The 22,142-nt window shown below is 42.2% G+C and overlaps 1 pseudogene; it reads right to left on the minus strand.

Annotated features, from left to right (window-relative positions):
• Nucleotides 1-1,601: 1,601 nt before the first annotated feature.
• Nucleotides 1,602-2,227, minus strand: LOC122496053 (annotated as a pseudogene).
• Between the last annotated feature and the right edge of the window lie 19,915 nt (nucleotides 2,228-22,142).

Genomic DNA, 22,142 nt, shown 5'->3' on the forward strand with positions numbered 1-22,142 from the left:
GAAGGCCATTTTACAATTTTTGTGCATGTTACAGTTTGGGCTTTTTATACCTGTGTAAGAAATCTTTGCCTAACATAATACCACAAAGATTTCTTCCTATGTCTTGTTTTTGAAGTTTTATAATTTTAGCTCTTATATTTAGGTGATGATACATTCTGAGTTAATTTGAGAGTGTGGTTTGATTCAGTGTTCAAAAAAAAATTTTTTCCCCAGAGATTCAGTTGTTCCAGAACCATTTTTTGAAAAATAATTATCTTTTCCTCATTGAATCCGGCACTTTTGAAAAAAAAATTTTTTTGACCATAAAACTGTGAGTTTATTTTTGGATTTTCTATTCTGTCCCATTTATTTATATGTTCTGCCCTATACATGAATGCACTGTCTTCATTACTGTACCTTTGTAGTAAGACTGGAAATCAAGTAATGTTTACGTTCACCTTTTATTCTCTTCTGAAATTATGTTGGCTATCCTGTGTCTTTTTCCTTTCCGTTTAAATTTAGAATTAGCCTGTAAATCTCTTTCATAAGCAGCCAGTTAAGACTTTGATTGGAATTACATTGAATCTACTGATCTGCTTAGGGGGAACTGCCATCTTAACAGTGTCAATTCTTCCAATCCATAAACATGGTACATCTCTCCATTAAGGCCTTCTTTAGTTTTCCCATGCAAAGTATTCTAGTTTTCAGTACAAAGGCCTGATGTGACTTTCATTAAATTTATTCCTATATACATTTGATGCTATTGTAAATGGAGTGTTGTTTTATTATTTCATTTTGTAATTGATGCCATATCTAAACTTTTAACTGCTTTTTGTATATTGGCTTTGTATCTTGCAACCTTGCTAAATTCACTTATTAATGAGAATTTGCTAAGTTCTCATAGCTTTTTTGTAGATTCCTGTCACCTGCAAATAAGGAAATATGTACTACTTCCTTTCTCATCTCTATGCCTTTTATTACTTTTTCTTATTTTATTGCACTTGCCATGATCTCTAGTGCAATGTCAAATAGTAATGTTGAAGGTGTTCAGTACATGTCCTTAGTCATGTTGAGGAGGTTCACAACTATTTCTAGTTTGCCGCATGTTTCTACTGCTAAATTTGATCAGATGTTTTTTCTGTATCTATTGAAATAATTATATTTTGCCATTTTGTTATTAACATAGTAAATTTACACTGTTCAATGTTTAAATGATGAACAAGCTTTGCATTTTGAGGATAATTCATGATGTATAATCCTTTATATATAAATATAAATATATATTTTTCTTTTCTGGATTTGATTTTCCAATCTAATAGTTTATCGAACATTTTTGCAGTTATGTTCCTGAGGGATATTAGTCTGTAGTTCTCATCCTTTGTGAGATCTTTGGCTTTGGAATCAGGATAAAACTGTCTTCATAAAATGAATTAGGAAGTATTTCCCCGATTTCTGTTTTTCTGAAAGAGTTTGTACAGGATTGATATAATGCCTTCCTTAACTGTATGATAGGATTCAACTGTGAAATTACCTGGACTTTATTTGTGAAATTGTTGGGATTTTTTTGACAGAAAGTAGGATTTATGGGTGGGCATGATTGAGGAGGGGCAGTGCTGAGGCTCTCATGAGTGCAGAGCCCATTTGTCCAAGAGGTCATGATTAGGGATGTATTTGACCCCCCACAAGCCATCTGGAATGAGCTGCTTTTCAGCCTGCCTGTCTCCAAACACATCCACATTAAACTCAGTACAGTCTACTTGGAAATGTGGATCTTCTGGCAGCCAGAGAACTTGAACTTGGCGCTGCATAGGGCCTCAATCACATGCTCCTTGTTCTACAGCTGGGTACAGATGCCATGATGACTTGGCCAATGTTCACGGTGCACTGGGACTTTCCAGAGGGACCTCACATACCTGTCTGCAGCCTGTCAGCTCCATCACAGCACATCTTGTTGATACGGATGACGTGGAAGGGTTAGAGCCACACTGGGATGTGAAAACCATCTTTGCTACAGCTTTCACCATGTACTTTTGGAACAAATACTGGCAGCCTCCAGGGCTTTAGAGGAGTGCTGCTGATATTCATCTGACACCATGTGGCCACATAATGGGAACTCATCCACTTTTGCCTTCTTCCACCCCAGGTCAAAGATGCAGATCTTGGCATTAGAGACACCTGTGCAGATGCCAGACTTTGGAAATGACTTGTTCTTACAATACTGGTAACACCAGGTGGGGTGGCAGCCCATGGCAACACCAGAATCTTTAGTGGTGTACCAAGGAAAAAAGCTAAATGGGAAATTGCTTTTAATCATAAAGTTGATTTTTAAATTGAGACAGCAATGCTCACATTTGCTATTTATTCTTGTGTCAGTTTTGGTCATTTGTGTCTTTCAAGGAATTTATCCACTTCATGTAGGTTGGCAAATTCATTGGCATGAAGTTCCCATAAAATTTCCTTATAATTTTTTTAGCTTAAATTTTTAGTTAACATACAGTGCAATATCGGTTTCAGGAGTAGAATTCGATAATTCATCACTTACATACAACACTCAGTGCTCATCACAAGTGCCCTCCTTAGTACCCATCACCCATCTAGCCATCTCCCACCCTCTCTCCATCAACAGAGAACAAACCAAGGATCCTTATTATCTTTTTATGGTTGAAAGTTCTGCAGTGATTCCCTTTCTTTTATCGCTAATATTATTCATTTGTGCTTTCTTTTTTGCTAATGAGTCCAGCTGGAGGGTGATCTGTTACATTCATCTTTCCAAACATTAGCTTTTAGTTTGAAGAATTTTAGTTATTGTTTTTCTGTTTTCTATTTTATTGATACTAGTACTTACCTTTATTATTTCCTTCTTTTAGCTTGTTCTGGGTTTAATTTATTCCCTTCATGGTGGAAGCTTACTTTGATCATTAGAGACTTCTATTTCTAATAAAGGTATTTAATACTATTAGTTTTTCTCTATGTCCCGCTTTAGCTCTGTACATTTCTTAATTTCTCTTGTGATTTTTTTCTCTGACCCAGTTCACTAGAAGTGAGTCATTTAATTTCCAGGATATTTTGGGTTTTCCTGCTTGCCTTATTTTAATATTTCTAATTTAATTCCACTGTGCTAAGAGAACCTACTTGATATGATTTCAATCTATTTAAATTCATTAGGGCTTGTTTTATGGGTCAGAATATAGTCTGTCTTAGTGAATCTCTATCTGCATTTTAAAGGAATGTGAAATATTTATTCTGCTGGTGGTGGTGGAGTGTACCATAAGTATCACTTAATCAAAGTGATTGATAATGTTGTTTAGATAGTCTACATCTCTGATGACTTTGTCTAATTTTATCAATTGCTAAGAGACGGCTGTTAAATTCTCCAACTGATGTAGAATTGACTGCTTCTTCTCTTGACTTTGTCAGATTTGCTTCATGTTTTGGGTGCTCACACATTTATAATTACTATATATTTCTGATGAAGTGGCCCTTTGTCTTTATTAAGTGTCTTTATCTCTGGCAATACAATATTGTTAAAAATCTATTCTATTTGATGTTAACATAGAACTTTAAGCATCCTTGTGCCTATGGCTTGCATTGCATATCTTTTTTCCATCCGTTTACTATAACCTCTCGGTGTCTTTACATTTAAACAGAATCCTGGTAGAAAATGGTTGGTTTTTGTTTGTTTTGTAACCCATTCTGACAATCTTTTGAATTGTTTAATCCATTAATATCATAATTATTAATTCAGTTTTGTTGGGTCTATTATTTAAGCATCGATTTGTCTTTCCAGTTTTTGGTTCCCCTATTTCTTTTTTCCTACTTTTTGGATTATTTGAATATTTTTTTAAATTCCATCTTAATATTTCTCCTGGCTCTTTTTCTATCCTTTTTTTATTTGTTTGCATTTTTTCAGTACTTGCCCTAAGAATTATAATATGCACTCTTAAATTTTCATTGGCTACTGACGGTAAAAATATAACTACTACAGTGCACCTGGGTGACTCAGTCAGTTGAGCGTCCAACTCTTGATTTCATCTCAGGTCATGATCCCAGTGTCATGGGATCGAGCCCTACATCGGGCTCTGCACTGAGCGTGGAGCCTGCTTATGATTCTCTCTCTCCCTTTGCCCCTCTCCACCACTTGTGTGCTCTCTACAATATATATATTACGACTAACATAATAGCAGTTATCTGTTACAGTGACATATGTTATAAACCCTACCAGAAAGATTATATCTTTCTTTACACCGTTCAGTTATTGACAAAGAAACTAGGAGTAAAGAGGACCAAAAAGAGTCTTTTGCAATATCCAGATACTCATCGTTTCCAATGTTCTTCTTTTGTTTCCTGAGGATTCAAGTTTCCATCTGCTGTCATTTTCCTTCAGCCTGAAGAACATCCTTTAGCATTTCTCATAATGCAGGTCTTCTGGAGACAAGTTATTTTCCTTTTCTTTCATCTGAAAATGACTTTTTGGTCTCATTTTTTTAAAAATATTGTGTGTGAGGGGGCGCCTGGGTGGCTCAGTCAGTGAAGCGTCCGACTTCGGCTCATGTCATGTTCTCTCGGTTCGGGAGTTCGAGCCCCGCGTCGGGCTCTGTGCCGACGGCTCAGAGCCTGGAGCCTGCTTCCGATTCTGTGCCTCCCTGTCTCTCAGCCCCTCCCCTGCTCACACTCTGTCTCTCTCTGTCTCTCAATAATAAATAAACATTAAAAAAGTTAAAAAAATATATATTGTGTGTGAGGAATACAGATTAAGCAGATACCTTAAGCTTTGCCTTTAAAGACCTTCTACACTTCTTAATGAGGTAGCGTGCTTAATTAAAATGACATTGTGCTTTGTATGTTTTCTTCCTGCAAGTCTTTTTCTCTCCTCTCCTCTCCTCCTCTGAATGGAAATTTTATCCTCGTACTTTGACATACAATTCAAATACCATTTCTTCTTGGGTGCTGTTCTGCCCACTGTGCTAGCCAGAGAAGCGTTATTTTCTCCGACTTCATATTTATATATTATATATTACATCTCCAATAGGAAAAGAACAAATCATAAGCACAGATGGTGAGGATGTCCTAAGGGAGAGCATCTCTTATCTGAGCATTTCTTTTTACTTTCAATCCCACTTACCCTGCACTGAGAATTTCAGCATGCAGCTATGTTTTCCTTTTGTTTGTTAATCCAATTATGTGTCCTCCTCCACTAATAAATTTTTCATGTGATTTCCCATTGCTATCACTGTGAGATCTTTGATTGCAAATCTGTCGCATTCTTTTATCTTTCCTATATCTACATTTATGGCCCTTTTGTTAAGACAGCACTGGATAGTGCATTTGTTCCTTCACCTGTGAAAATCCCAATAGATAGAATGTCCAATGGAATTGCAAAGTATCAAGGATGTTCCAGAACACTCTCCATTATCCTGGAAACAATGTCTGGCTCTGGCCCCAGGTGCAAGTTTTTGCAAAGAGATCTGAGAGAATATTCCACTGCTCTGGGCGGTTGCCTTTAATCTTCAAAGATATTTTCAAGAAACATAGAATTCTGTTGGATTTTCTGTGATCATTGTGGTTGTTGTGTGTATAGCATGTTGTATTTAAACATTTCTATCTTTCATCGAATTTAGGAAGTGTGCTGCTATGATGTCTTCACATATTTTTTTTCTGCCCCATTCTCTCTCCCTCTGGTTTTCCCGTATGTTTGATCATTCTATCCAACCTAACAAGATATTGTTTCTTTTTCAAGATCTTGTTTTTCTTGTTTTTCATTTTTTATCATTTCTATCGCTCTATCTTTGCATTCATTTCCTCTTTCCTCTGCCATGTCTATTTGACTATTAAGTTTTTAGCGAATATTTTATCGTAATTCTAATTTTCAGTTCTGTAACTTCCATTTGCTTATTATTTTATTGTTTTTATGTCTCTGCTGAGACTTCTCATTTCTCTGCTGAGATCCTCAATTGCTTAAAACATGTTCTGTTTTCCTTCATTGACTATTGTTATAATAGCTTCTTCAATATCCTTATCTGTTGGTTCCAGCAACTTGCTCATCTCAGGGTCAGACACAATCCATTTTCTCTTCTCTCGAGAATGTGCTCCATTTTGGGTGACCTTTGTACGTTGGGTAATTTTGGATATATCTTAGACATTATGAATGTTAACAGATCTTGGATACTGTTTTTTGTTTTTTTGTTGTGGTTGCTTTCTCTGATAGTGTGGTTTTCTTCGTTGTAGCGGGGAATTTTCTTGGCCCGTCTTAAAGTGCTGACGGTTGCTTGGATGGCACCTCCGGTTCAGTTCAGATCTTTTGTCTCTAGCTCAGCTGCTCTGAGTCTGTTCCATGCACACCTGTTTCTGGGGTCAGTCAGAGAAACTGATGGACGGAGACTGGGGATCCCTCCTCTGCCTCTTACCCTTCCTGGATTACCCCCACTTGCATTCAGTTTCCTGGCTTCACTATGGTTTCTTGGAAAACCCGATTACCCCTGCCATTGCTGTGTGAGCCATGCAGACCATACTTAGCCCCATGGCTATTAAAAGGCATGGAGATGTAAACTTGACTGTGTAGATCTACGGATCTCCTCCTGCAAGTGCATGTGCACTCCCATCAGTCTGTGCTTCGGTTCACTGTCTAGTACCATCAGGCAGTCTCCTCCTACGTCCAGCTTCCATACTTGTTTTCTGCAAAGGAGGGAATTGTCCGGTAAGGTCTTAGTCTGTCAGACTCATGAGTGGACGTTTCTGCATGAGTTTTTTTTTTTTTTTTTAATAATTTTGTACCCAGGGGCACCTGGGTGGCTCAGTCCACTAAACAGCCATTCTTGGAGTTGGCCCAGGTCATGACCTCACGGTTTGTGAGTTTGAGTCCTGCATCCGGCTCTGTGGTGACAGCATGGGCCTTCTTGGGATTCTCTCCCTCCCTCTCTCTTTCTGCTCCTCCCTTGCTCATGCTCTCTCTCTCTCTTAAAAAAGAAAATAATTTTTGCCCAGGTGAACAGCCTCTATTACATAAGTATGAAAAACCACTTTAAAAAGAAAAAGAAAGAAAAAGAAAAAGAAATTTAAAAACACTTTTTAATCTAAATGTAATGGAAGGAGTTAAAAAAAAAAGCTATCTTGTTCACTTGCTCTAGGAAATCAGTAAAGATACCAAATCGATCAATAAATGCCTGGGAGAACTGAGGTTCTCTAATCCTCAAGGTAAAAGTGGAATAGAATAATTTTTAAAGTAGCAAATATTTATCGAGTGCTTATATTTCCCCTTCAGAATGGCATCATGGTTCACGTTCTATTTTCACTTCTGTTTTACAGCTGAGGAAACAGAGGCATCGAAAGTTAAGTAACCTGACCAAGGTCATAGAGTGAGGGAGCTTGGACATTCCAGGGGAATTCGGGGACAGCCGGAGCTGGTTCTGGCCTCCCCCGGGTTAACCTATGCAAGACTGTCAGTGTCCTCAGCAGAGTTCCATGGCCAACAGACAGAGCAAAAGGGAAGCATTAGCATGTAGAGATACCTGAGGGCAGACTCAGAAGGTGCCACTCACTCTTTCAGGGAGAAAAAAGAAGATCCCACCCTAGATAGGAGGTGCAGAAGTCACAGGAAAGGTGTCCAGTTGCAGCGGGAAGGCTGTAGAGTGTTGGACCCTGACAACCCAAGGCACTGGGGGAACATGGCCAGCAGGGAGTACCAGCTCGAGGCTCAAAACTAGCAGAAGGCACCAGTCACACCTCAGTGGACATCAGAGCAGGACATCCAGAAGAAGCAGAGAATGCACAAGATGCTGGCACCATGAGCCCTTCCTACACTTAGAGGCCCTCAGGAAAAAAGACTGCGAGGAGAAGAACCGTGAGAGAATGCCTTGAAGGAAGTTTGATTAAATACTCTGAAGACTTACTAAAATTAAAAGTGACGTATCAGCTAGCAAGCCTAAGGGTCTTTTCCTTCCCATTCACAGCCGATATGGAAGTTTTGATTTTTTTAAATTGTTTTTTTAATGTTTATTTATTGTTGACAGAGACAGAGTGCGAGCAAGGGAGGGGCAGAGGGAGAGGGAGACACAGAATCTGAAGCAGGCTCCAGGCTCTGAGCTGTCAGCACAGAGCCCGATGCGGGGCTCGAACTCGCGAGCTGTGAGATCACGACCTGAGCGGAAGTCGGTCATTTAACCGACTGAGCCACCCAGGTGCCCCAGAAGTTTTAAAGTAAGATGACATCAGTTCCCAAAAAAAGATATTTATGATTTTTTTTTTTTGTCCACCTGAGTCTTAGCAAGTTTTAGATTTGGACCCTTGTCTCTTACACTAACAAACAGACATTTGCAATACAATGTGTTAGTCGGTCCTTGGAAAACAGCAGAATCTTCTGAGAAGATGTAGTGTCTAAGCTAAGAAGCTTCCAGGCAGGCAGCACCAAGCCTGGGAAGGAGTTGCCCTTGGGAAGGTGTTTCATGATCTCGCCTTCAGTGGTCTCAGCCAATGAAAAGATTTCAAGGTAAGCATGATTGGTTTGTGGAATTTCAAGTATACAGTTAGGGCTGGCATTTTCAGAGTAAGGGAGAAAGCAGAAATGAGGGTAGAGGTGAGCGAGAGGTAGATCGTTTGTACTCAGTTCTACATAAATTAAATGAATTATGCACAATGTCTTGTAAAAACCACAGCAAGATTATTATGGAACTAGAAAAGCTGGCTCTAAGGTTAATAATGAAAAATACTAAACAAGAAAACCAGAACATTTTTGAAGTGTAAGAGCAATAAGGAATCATTTATTGTAACATATTGCAAATCTCTAGTCTACCAAAACACAGTGTGGTTCTGGTACATGGGTAGATTGATCCAAAGAACAGAATGGAAAGTCCAGAATTAGACTCAAATACATAAGGTAATTTAGTAAATGATAAAAATGACATTTCAAGTCAACGGGAGGGGGGATTGGTTATTCAGTCGACGGTGTCTGAACATCTGGAAAAAATAACAACAACTCTGCAGCCATACCACACACTTAGGCCAAAACAAATGCAGAATTCTGATGAAAAAAAACCTTAAAATGTCAAAAATAAAACCATTAACATTCTGGAGAAAGCCATAAAATTTTTTTTTCCAATAATACCAGAATGAGGAGGATTTTTCTCAGTATGAAACAAAACTCAGAAGCCAACGCTTTTTGATAAATTTGGTGACACACAATGGTTCCTCCCAGAGAAAAATGCCATAAGCAAAGTCAAGACAAAGACAAGCTAGAAAACAAATTTAAAAAAAGTCCACAAAGGACTAATTTCTTTAATGTGTAAAGAGAAGGACCAACGGTATGATAGGTAACGAGCAAAATATATTGTCAGTTCTCAAAAAAAGCTAAAAAGAATACGAGAATGTGTGCAACCGCTCTTGTAGAATTTCTAAAATGCAGTTGGAAGCACCAACGGATTTCTACTTCTCAGGTGGACAAAAGCACCCATGGGGGGCTCTGTAGGCTCTCACTGGCAGGGAAACACTAGTCCCTTTCAGAGGATGCGCGACCTGGGTTGGTCTGGAAGGCAGGGATTCTCAACACCGATTGCCCTCCAGAATCACCTCGGGCCTTTAAAAATTCCTCGTGGCCAGGGAATAACCCAAATCTTTGTGGGTGGACCCAAGAATCTGCACTGGGGGATCCTCCTGTGCAGGCAGGTTGAGAATCATTGCTGGAAGGAATTGAGGGATTTGGGCTGCAGATATACTCACGCATATAGTATTATATGCACAAGGGTTAGTCTTTGGAGCATGGTTTGTGGTAACAGGGACAGGGAAGGCAGTAAATATCCACCAGCGAGGCACTGGTCAGATGATTCCATGCCTCTGGATGATGGAAAACTATGCCGAAGGTAATTCTATAGAGGTTGATTTGGAGCAATTGCGATAATGTGCAGTATATTTAGTGAGCAAAGTGGACCATGAGAGTGTGGATACAGTAGTACCCTCAGTGCTCACAGACCCTATGTGTACATATGCTTGTACCTGCGTGGAGACTGAAGATGGCTGAAAGGTCCAGAAGACACTGGTATAGGAACTGCCTCTGGGGAGGGGACTGGGAGGGAGACTTCTTGTCACTATATAACTGTTCTTTTTGGATTTTGAGCTATGGGCATATATTCACTATTTTTTTTAACTTAACTTTTTTAAGTTTATTTACTTATTTTGAGAAAGAGAGTGCACACACGTGGGGGAGGGGCAGAGAGAGAGGCGGAGAGAGAGAATCCCAAGCAGGCTCCTCACTGCCGGTGCAGAATCCGGGCGCGGGGCTCGATCTCATGAACCATGAGATGATGACCTCAGCCAAAACCAAGAGTCTGACGCTGAACCAGCTGAGCCACCCAGGTGCCCTTAAAGCCAAATAATTTTTTTAAAGCAGATGTGGGTCCAGACTGTCAAGCAGATATGAATTGTTGTCCTGCACAAGGTTTTAAACTTTTTAAAATTCATCGTCAGTATTTGAAAATCAATAGCTACATATTAAAACCCCACTTTTTGTGTTCCTTGAAAAAATCAGAAAATCTGGCAGCACTGGGCCTAAAGCACCATACGGCGTCCATGAACTGAAGGTGCCTACAGACAGGGCAGGAGTCTCCTATTGGTCACAGGAACCTTCTAGGGGCTCTTGAGGCAGGAATTTTACGGTGTTTACTCCTTACTCTGCCAGGATAGTGTCGAACACATAGGAAGTGGTCGATAATTTTTATTTCAAAATGGAACCAAATTTCCATATTAATTATAAGTGCCAGCTTACTGGCATGGAAGCAGGGGAATGGTGTAGGAAGGGGTTGCTGCAATGAAATCATTCTATTTTACCCTGAATTGACAGCTGTTAATATGCAGCACATGTGGCTAGCATTTAAAGAAGGTCTGGTTATTCTTTTCTCACGATATTGCAAGACTTAACAGACACCAGAAAACACAAAGGTACGTGAAGACTGGAAATTAATGTCTCCCAATCAACATTTCCAGGAGGACGGACCTCTCCTTCAGAAAGATTTTGTTTATTTACTGATGTATTCCAGGGAAACTGATTTGTAATCTGGTCAGGATGTGCTTATGAGTTAATACATTCATTTTTCTCTCGTCAAAAAAAAAAAAAATTAAAACGTCTATCAACTAGTATGCAATTCAGAAAATGGAAATTGGCACAGGAACTAATTGCAGCTCACAGAAGAAAAAAAAAATCTGCTATTTTGATGAATATGTGTTTTCCTAGCGTTTCTGTTATTTCCGTTGGTAATTGCAGAAAACAGTTTTAGTGGGAACAATTATTACGGTTCTCTATGTATTTCTATTCTGAGTTGTGAATAAGGCAGTGTTCCTGGCAAATATTTAGGATCCATCTGGAAAGGGGGAATGAGAAAAATCCCAGAAGATAAGCTTTCCTGGTTTCAGTGTGTCTCCAGCTTTCAACTGCTGGTTGCATGAAAAATACACGTGATGTGCAGTACGAGACTCAGAAACTTACACGCATACTTTTCAGTTTCGAAAGAATGAAAATCCATAGAATACTTAAATATCTGGACACAAAAATGCTAAACAACTGTGTGCTCTCCGTTTGCCGAATACAGGTTAGGATCAATTCAGAAAGTCTAGCCCACAACCAGCTGTTTTGTTTGGAGGCTCTTAGGGACATTCTTTGGCAGATTGCATTTTGAAATTTTTAAAAAATTCCAGGGTGTCATGTGGCTCCAGAGCCTACTGTTGCCCCAGCTGTCAGGATGAGGAGTCTGCTGGGGCCCAAAGAATGTGAAAACAGAGGAATTAATATGGAAAGGAGAGATCTGTTTTAAGACAGCACGAAAAGTGCCAGTATTTTATAGATTTATAACCATACGTTTTCAAATCAATTTCACAATTTATTCTATAATGAGTTAAAAATCCTGCTCGCTACTGGCATGCATTTCAAATTTGAAGCACATTTTTCTATTCAATGAATGTAATAAATGATTCAGAGGCACCCTTGAAACTCTTCAGCAGCCATAAAGTTTCCAAACACCATATATTTTAAAGGGAACAAAATAGTACGAAACAGAAAAAATTAAATTTGTATTTGAAATAGTTAACAATTACCTTAACGGCAGTTTCTTGTCATAGAAAGAAATTAATCAGTAGTAATGAAACGGATTAGTACAAAAATTATGAGAAGATCTATTTCACCCATTATAGGGACTTGTAAGTCCCTTCTTTTCCTCCCTAATTTTATATGGATTTCCTGTCCCCCCTTTTTTTAATGTTTATTTATTTTTGAGAGAGAGACAGAGTGTGAGCAGGGGAGGGGCAGAGAGAGAGGGCGACCAGAATCCGAAGCGGGCTCCAGGCTCTGAGCTGTCAGCACAGAGCCCTACGTGGGGCTTGAACTCACGAACTGTGAGATCACGACCTCAGCTGAAGTCGGACCCCCAACCAACTGAGCCACCCAGGAGCCCCTCCTGTCCCTTGATATAGAGGGATCATTACCCATATACGTATATGTATCAGCTTTAGTTAAGGTTGTGGCAAAGAGAGATTTTCCTCAAGCAGCTGGGCACAAACTGGAAAGGAGGGAGAGGATTGGGGGTATGTACAGATAGCAGTAAGAGAGGAAAAGCCTTCCGTGAAATGACTTGAGCTGATGACAGAACCACAAATAAGAACATAAATGGGCCTGAGACCCTCAAGAGAAGGTACCAGCCCACCAACTGGAGAGTGAGGTCCTGTCTGGGGTCTGCCCGCTGGTTGACCCTGGGATCCAACTGATGGTTTTCAACTGTCTGGCCAGGTGTTACCAGAGAGCCGGGCACGTAGCAAGGGTTCACAAACATTTGTAGACTAAGTGAGTGCACAATTACACGGGCAAATGAATCCTGACCCCTGGGGGAGGCTGGTGGCTTTGCGCATGTGCGCGCGAGCACACACACACACACACACACACACCTTCCTTTCAGAAGAATGGCAGAAGTGGGAGGGGCAGGGCGGGCAGGGTATTGAACGGTGGGGTCTGGGGAGGTCCGGGCAGGGGCAGGGTGGCTCTCCTGCCCAGGTGCCCTGGCTCCACTCCACCAGCCCTTGGAGATACGGATCAGACTTGAGCTGGGCATCCTCCCTCAATCTTGCTTTTCTATCCCTTCAGGCTCTAAGGATACTTTCCAAGATTCATTCTTGCACTTGAAGGCGAGAGAGAGGGCACAGAAGACTGGAGGCAATTTTTCCAAGAGGACTCGACAAAAACTGATCCCTGATCCACTTGGTGCTGGGAAAGAATGATTGAATCAATCCTGGTTAACACTTTACAGTGCAGTCTTACAATGTAGTTTTCCCTCTTTTGTGTTTACATAGTCTTGATAATAGGCACAAGCTATTATTTTATTGGTAAGAAGATCTGCGCTGTAAGCGTTTTTCCGTGAAGCAATGTGTGACTAAGCATAGTTAACTGACCTGCTTGTAGTTAGTAAGTGACGCAGCCAGGACTGGGATCCAAAGATTCGGATCATAAGGTCATCACTCCTGCCACCAGTTGAGAATTAGCACCCCAACATTGAGCCAGGTACATGTTTCTATTACAGGCAGAACATCAAGCTGAGCCCAGAACTCAGCTCCACAGCCTTTGTTCTCTCACAGCTGGGCCTTCTTAAACTCCACCCATAAACTTGGCCTTGTCTTGGATCATCCTGTTGCCATCAGTCAGGTGCTGGCCCCTGCCCTGGTCTCCGGTCCCAGTTTCCCCCTGGCTCGGGCCTCCTGGCCATGCTTCGGGTAGCTGCCTCCTAATGACTGTGATGGTCGACTCCTGCCCTCTCCTGCCTCCTGTGGGCCTGGCCTGGGACTCATACCCTCCTGCCTCTGCTCTGACCTTCCACTTTCCGCTCCGCTGCTCTCTGCTCCTGGTATTAATATCATCCATTCAGCATGGATTGAGCACTTAGAGAGGCAGATACCTGTTCGCCACGAGGAGCCAGCAACAAGCGAGTCAGAGGCCTGCCTTCATGAGGCTTGCAGGAGACTGTGAGCTGACCTAGACCAGAGAGGAGAGGCCACTCCAGGCCCCTTGACAGACTTTTGCACGATACTATCATTTGCGTACCAGACTGGAATGTGTCCATCTGAGTGTAGCTGGATCATGTGAGGTTCTGGCCTGTCCTCACCCACTCTCTGTGGTCCTAAATCACACGCCGCTCCCGTGTCAGAATATGACAGAAATAATACCTCGTATGAACGCATGCCCTATCTGTAGCTTATCCGTCATTTTTCTCCTTTAATTCACACCTTTCCAAGAATGCACACCCTTCACAAAAGACAATGCCCCAGAAGTGGGCATTGTGTAAATGAGTCAGCCTGCGTCAAACTGGCAGCACAAGGCTTGTCGGAGCATAAAAGAACACGCTCAGGAATATATTGCTGATTGACTCTGTTCAATGTTTTAAATGTGGCTCACTCATCTGAACATGAGTCAGCATGAGTCCATTCGTGGGCTTTCAAAAGGCACTTAAAGAGTTTCTGAGTCTCTCCTCGACCCACTGAGTTCTCTGGGGGAGTAGCTGAGCGAGGAGAGTTTAAATTTCCAAGGTGCCCCAGCTCTCTTGGTGACTTGGAAGCATCTGGAAAGCTGTGCTGGCCAGGTAAAGGCACGGGGAGGGGGGGGGGGGGGCGTCCCTGCGAACCCCAGCATGCTCCAGCCAGTTGAAGAGAGAATCACTGGAGTGAGGCAGGGGTGGGGGGTGGGGGGCGGGGGGTGGGGAAGAGCAAGGGAGAGAACAGAACCAAGCATGATGTTGTAAAACTATAGTTTTGGCTTTTGGCCAAAGACAAGAAAGAGCCTGATTATATTGCATATTTTAGGAATCTCTTTCTATTCCATTGAAAACGAGGCAAAAAGCTTCTCTTTGTCATAAGAAATCAATTTCTTAGCTGCCATTTCTGCTTAGCACAATGTTTTTCTGCTATCTCCTTTAAAATGCCATTTGTTAGTGTGATTACAGAATGAATCCCAATCCACGTTTAATTCTTTCACATCATCTTTTGCTTTTAAAGGGTATAAAAAAGCATATGGATGAGCATATTAATCACAGCTACTATTTCCAGGGTCTGAGTGAAAAGAAGTATTTATGTTAATGGTGTATGTGGCTGAGCATACAAGGCTAGAAATATTCCCGATTCCCAAAATTATCTCTTTTGCTGCAACAAGAATATAACTGAAAGAATAAATTACCATAAAGCACCACAGCACACCCCATCCAGGTTAGCTTCTCTGGGGTTAGATTGCTGCTCTTTGGATGGAGGTTACAGAATATATATTACCAGTCACACCACTTAGGCCATGATTGAATGAGCCAAAATGTTTAGCCACACTCTCTGGCTCTGACCCTGAATTGATTTGGAAAGTCCCAAATGCATCCAGTTGGGCTCCCTGGAGAATGAAACCTTATGAAATTATTCCTCGTTCGCTCACAGTAAAATCTCTTGCAATCAGTAACTTAGTTGAAAATTGGCATCAGCTTGCCACGCATCACTCACGCAGGCTACCAAAGCACTGGGTACCTGATACTGGGCGGTTGTAAATCTAACACGTCGTGTCAGAATTAGGCAGAGGAGGCTACTAAACATCCCTTCGGCGGCCTGGGTCCTTGAAGAGTGTCTTAGAGCCAAAGACGGGGAAGTCTTGGGGATGATAAACCAGTGCCATGTACCAACGTCACATGAAACAGGGGAAGACCAACTCTCTCGGATTTCTTGTCGGCTCTTTTTCCTTCCACGAGGTAGGACAGGCTCTCCATCACATGCATGAAGGATGCTCAGGTCAGTATACCACTTCCAGAGATGAAGAAAGATTCCATTACTGTTAACTCGGAATTACAGCCATGGGAGCAAGTGATTTTTTTGTTTTTTAGTCAATTCCAAAAGCGTTGTGAGCCACTAACATTTTTTTTTTAATCTGTCAAAAAAAAAAAAAAAGAGAGAGAGAGAGAGAGAGAGAGAGAGAGAGAGAGAGAAACTAATACCTAAGCATCTAGGGCTGCCAGATTAGGAGCCTAAAATGATCAGACCCTGGATATCAGTTTCTGCTGCTGCTGCTGCTGCTAGGTTTCAGACAGAGGAACAAAAGTTACAAAAAGCTTCCGAGATGAAAAGAGTGCTCTTCACCAGGTCAAGCTGAGGTCTTACCACATTGCCGCATATTTCTTCAGTGTATCAGAATAAAAAGTCAGTAAGCACGGAGACCCTCACACAGCATTCCAAATCGCTCAGCGGGGCCCTTGCTAGCACTGTGTTTATTGTTCAGGGGCAAAGAAAGAAAGTTAATGAAAGGTTTTAGAAGTACCCCCAATCGAAGACGTCACCCCACCGCACATCGGTGTATCTGAACGACGGGAACTAGAGGGATCATTGTTACTCCTTCACCAGAGAAAAGAAGGTGCTTCTCAGCGTCCACACATCAACAGACAGTGTCCACACGTCTGACACTGGCCAACCGTTGTCTTCCTCAGCATCCTCTCGGCCAGCAAGCATCTTGAAGCACCTATATTACACGCTTTACCCGTGTTAATTCATTTAATCCCTATGGCAGCTGTGTTTGCTTGGGTCCTTTCAGCAATAGGGCCGCAAGATGGGAGTAGATCTGTAGGAGATTTAAGGAGAAAACAGATTTGAGGGGATGGGAAGCAAGCTGGAGAGGTCACGAAGCAGACTAAGCTGGAAAAGATGGGGAGGGAAGGAAGGTTGGGAAGGAAAAAGTCTTCAACTACAGCATAGTTTTTAAGGAAATCTGTGGAGAGTCCCTGAGCCAAGGCTGCCCATCCAAGGAGCCCACATCGACCAAGAACAAGCATGGCTCCCTGTCTGTGCCTCACTCGGTCATTGGCACCGAAGTGTGGCCTTGGCGAGGACACTGTGATGTATCGTAGCACAGCAGTGGGACCGTATCCCCATGACACCTCCCACAGCCAGAGATCTGAGCAGGACCGTGATCAGTCTGGGGCCAATTAAGAGAGAGAAACCACACGATGAGTTAAATGGGAGGGGGTGAACAAAGAATAATTAAATTCTGATCAAACAGTGTATACAAGACCCAGAGACGCTCTGTATTATACCCAGGGCTTAAGGAGGGAACCAAAGGAAAGACAGACTCAAAAGGGCCCCCTCCCTGAGGCAGGGGTTCAGACTCCATTGCAGAAGTAGCCCAGGGATATTTGTTGGTTTGCCCCAGCTAGAGCTGGGTTGCTGTCACCAGGTAAGCAGAAAGTTGTCTTCTGGGGTGCATGTGGCCTGGGCTGTAGACAGAGTGCTGGCTCAGAGGGAAGTCACAGGTGTAGGCCAGCCACACCTGGGCCTGCAGAGGGGCCTGGGGACCAGCAAGGGCAGGAGGCCTCAGGATGCTGGGAAGCCTGTGAATTGAGCCATGGGATCAGCAGGTCGGGAGGACGTTCTGGGCACAAAGCTGGGGGCAGGGATCACTAGATTCCTCACCCTCCCACCGGGACCCACTGTGCAGCAGGGAACCCGGCTGGCTCAGCGTCCCTGCAGGGCATGGCCGTGAGAAAGTTCACTGTGAAGGAGAGACGCGTAAAGGAACGCTGTCCATTCGGGCGGAGCATCTATGGAAGGTGAACCTGGACCCCAAGAGGGGTGATGCATTGACAATGGGAGCAGATGGTCACCTCAGGAACCCAGGAGGTCAGTATGCCTCTTGTCCCTTTGTAGAGAGGAGAAAACGGAGCCTGGGGGAGGTTATATAATTTGCTCAAGGTCACATACATAGCAAGAGGAGGAACAGGGGTTCTGTATGATTCCAGAACACATGCTCTCAGCCATCATACTGTTTTATCATGATTCATCACAGAAGATACTAGAGGCCTCCATAAAGCCCCTGATTATGACAGGAGACTCTTTTCTAATAAGCTCTGGGATTTGTTAGTATACCATCAAAATAAGTTGTGTTTTCCTACAGCCTTGAGAAACATTCTTCCCTTACATTCTGTAATTATTCGACTCTGCCAAGAGCACAGAGACAACTGTTTAACCAGATGTGAAGAAAATAAACCCTCCTCGTGTGATAGGATCAAAGATGACAGAGCAATGGTGGCCAGTGTCCACAAGGAACTGTTCGAGGCCCTTGGCTATTCAGACTCAGGGAGAAACAGGAAAGGGGTGATGACTGAATACGGTGAAGATTTTCTGGACTGAGAAACTCAGCAGCTGTTCTCCTTTTCCCCTGGGGTCTGAATCCGAGGAAATGAGCTTGCTGATTTCTGCCACATATAAGGAAGAACTTCTTAACCATTGCGATGATGAAACACTAGAAGAAAATGCCTTGTGAAGTAATACAGTCTTCATTCCCGGAGATATTAAAAAAGAAAAATCAAAACTATCTATCATGAATGAGTTAGACATTCCTTTAGATGAAAATAACAGCTCTTCAAGGTCCTTTCGTGTCCCAGATTTCCCATATGCCTTAGTCATCTTTAATTCTTCCTTGCCACTAGAGGTAAATGCCCTCTAAGGACGTGAGCCAACAGGGGGGCATCATTAATAAGAATTCATACCTTTGGACTGCTTATATTTGCCAAACGCTTTACACACACTGCCTCTCGTCTTCGTAACACCACAAGATAAGCACCATTATTTCCAGTTCCCAGATTCTGACACTCAGAGAGGTCAAGTAGCATATCAAAGATCACACGGTAAATAAACGGTAGTCAGAATTCTAACCCAGGACTGTCTGTGAACAAGCCTGTATGACCTCAGGGGTAAACTGTGCCTGTTTTGCCTTTCAGCAGGTTACTTAGCAGGAAACCCTTGGAGGCTTTCACCCACTCCTGAAATCTCCCCGAATCTGCCAAGTCTAATTTGTACAACTCATTTAATACTGCATTCCTAGAAAACTAGCAAATAAGTAAGCCACAGATGGAAAAAGAAAGATCACGGATAAAGACAGATAGAGAAAATGGAAGCAAAAGTTTCAAGAACACACACGATCTTGTATCTCTACTGCCCAGGCTCCCATCAAATAGCAAAGAATTGACTCCGTTTGCAAGCCTAATCTAAAGGGAGAAATGCAGGACTCAGCCCTAGTCAAGCATGCGAAAACTGAGACACCACCCGCCCCCCATTATTTTTGCAATGGGAACGTGTGAAAACCGAATAAATTGTGTTTTCTTACATGTGCGTGCAGAAACGGAGCCGTCTGAAGTTCATAATCCCATGTTTTTCTCTGAGGGATTGGGTTACGGTGTTTTGATAATTGAAGATTCTTTCTTATTCCCTTGCTGTTAATCTTTTGCATCTGAGGTCACAGAACGAGGGAGCAAATCTCTTTCACATGGATGCGTCACTGGGACAACTCCACCTGTCGTGGGCATTAACTAAGTGCTGTGGCTGGTACCCTGCCCAGGAAGCGGGGCCCGCTAGAGCCTCCCCAGCCACTCCAGCTGGCTGGCTCAGGATCTCTGTTACTCCCTCTGTCCAGATGGCTTCAAGCTGTAAGTTATGAGAGCTCAACATCAAATGTCTATCTGCCTTGGAAGATTTTTACAAAATACTCTTAAATGATCGACCAACAAAATATCATCGCTCTTCTCTACCTCTCTCAACATTAACATAAACAACTTATGGGCCGGGGATTTTGAAACAAAGATGAATAAATAAAAGACTTTCCTTGCCTTCAAGGAGTTCACAAGAGTAGTATAGAAAATCAAAATGACAGTAACCACAATAAGATGTGGGGCTCAAAAATGTTCAGGGATTTCACGTCGGCAGACGAAAGACGTCTGGCCTTGGACACTGGAGCACAGTCTCCAGGGTCTGTGGTTTGAGCAGAGCCTTCTGTATCTGTCACCTCAGGATGTATAACCAAATGGCTTTAAGCCACAGTTTAAGGTCTCCACAGCTCTGGAGACTGGGAGTCTGATATGAGAGTGGCAGTGAAGTTGGTTCCTGGCTTTCACATGGCCGCTTTCTCACTGTGTCCTCACACAACAGGGAGAGAAAGAGTTCTCTGCTATCTCTTATTATAAGGACATTAATCCTATGGGATCAGGGTCACACTCTTATGACCCCATAACTTCCTAAAAGCCCTTATCTCCAAATTCAGTCACATTGGGAGTTAGGGGTTCACATATGAACGGAGAGAGGGGTGGTATCACTACTCAGTCCATAGCACCTTCAAAATGATAGGAGTTGGCCAGGTGGAAAGCAGTCAGATCAGGGATGGCATCCCAGGCAAATATATCAGTGAGCACAGGTTGAAGGGCTTAGACAGATACAGCAGGTTAGGGGCATGGAGATCAGTCCCACACGGCTGACCACACGGCAGAAGGAAAAGTCTGTAACGTTTCCTAACTAGTGTGTATTGGGCAGTCAGGGTTTCTGCAGGACTTTTTAATAAAGAATCTGAACAGATTTGCATTTTAGAAAAACAACAACAACAACAACAACAGCTAGTCCACATTTAAAAAGTAAATAGTAGGACAAGGGGAATTGGAATTTAGGACCCAAGCCATGGACGCTGCAAAAATTCCAGGAAAGATAAGAAGGGGTTTTGCCAAGACAGCAGCAATTTACATGAGGATGAAGAAACAGATTGGAGAGTTATTTAGGAGGCAGAATTGGAAGAATGTAAGCTAGAGAAAGGGGAAGGGAAAGGGTAGACTCCTACTTCCCTGGAATGGGTGCCTGGGTAGCACTGGGGTTTCTGTAGTATCGCTCTAGTTGAATTAGAACTACATGTTTTGCTTTTTGCCGTTACTGTTGTTCTCTCCATGGACCACCCCGTCCCCAGCCGTCCCCACCTCACTTACCACAGGGGCTAAGTGGGGCTACCGTGTGGATCACAAATCATCATCAGTGTAACGAGTAGAGTTTAATACTTAATAATGGTAGGAAGTTTGATGAAATAAGCAACAGAATTATAATGTAAAGACCACATGTGCAGATATTTTGCATCTTACATCGCATTAATGGTAATTATAGAAGCTTACACTTATAAAGCTAACCAACATATCAAATGTAGTGTCGTTTCACGTGTAATTGAAATAAATATTATTAACAAAATACGTTACGTGTTTGGTCTACTGTGTCAGCGAAGTCTAGTTGGCATCTTATACTTACAGTGCAACTTAATCCTGTGAGTTACATTTCCAGTGCTCTGTGGCCACAAGTTTGCTAGTGGGTACCATGTTGGACAGCAGAGGTCTAGACCAAGAAAATCCCTTGATACAAGCATTAAATATCGGCAACTGGTATTTATTAATCAAAAGACCCAAGTACAGGTAGTAGTTTATGGTAAAAATGTGAAACACTGAATGTTGTTTTGAAGAACATAGCATTATTTTAAAGTCAAGCCTCCTAAAGCTATATAATAAGCCAAAGTTGAATGCTCCTGTTTTGTAAGTAAATTTTCTGGCACGTTGCTTATAAAGCCATCTGAGGACACGCAGTCTGTGATTGCCCAAGGGCATTTGATTAGACTACCTTGTCCCAGAGATAAAGGAGATATCCTCCGCCTCCACAGACTAGCCAGAGGACTTTGGGGGATAAGAAAAAGTCTACTTTTATTATGTGCATAACTTGTTATTGAAAAGAACAGAGGAAATTTGTAAAGCTCCATGGATATCTGATGCAATGAGACAGTAAATGTCAATTAGTTTGGTTTACCAATATTTATTTGTCACAATTACAGTCATCTGGCTCAAAACCAATTTGCTAGTTATCCTGGGATTGTTACTCTGAACACAACTTGAAAAAAAAAAAACAAAAACCTTGTTTTCAACTGAAAGGATTTTATGTAGGAGAGAGTTTTGAACCGTGTTAACTTCATGATCAAACAATTGAAGAAAAAGTTTAGAGTTTTCTGCCGGCATAGAGGAAGCGAAGCAAGTTGCAATCTTCCCATCTTTTTTCTGAACATTTGCCACTGCTCGTGAGTCCATGTGTATATTACAACCTAGAGCTATAACCTGTATAAAGAGAAGGCAGCTTCCGTTTCTACACAAAGCAGAAAGCCAGATGCCCTGCTGGATGTTCTGTCCTGGGAGAATATTCTTCCACCATGACCTTCCAATGCCATCACTGAGTGCAGACCAATATTGCCACCATCCAGTTTTACCTAGCACCCGGATTTTGATCCAATCCATCCAGGAACTAGGTTTAGGCTTTTTCTTTCTCCATCATAAGGGATCCCTTTCGGGCAG

This window comes from Prionailurus bengalensis, chromosome F2, assembly GCF_016509475.1.
Source record: "Prionailurus bengalensis isolate Pbe53 chromosome F2, Fcat_Pben_1.1_paternal_pri, whole genome shotgun sequence".
In the NCBI taxonomy this organism is placed as follows: Eukaryota; Metazoa; Chordata; class Mammalia; order Carnivora; family Felidae; genus Prionailurus; species Prionailurus bengalensis.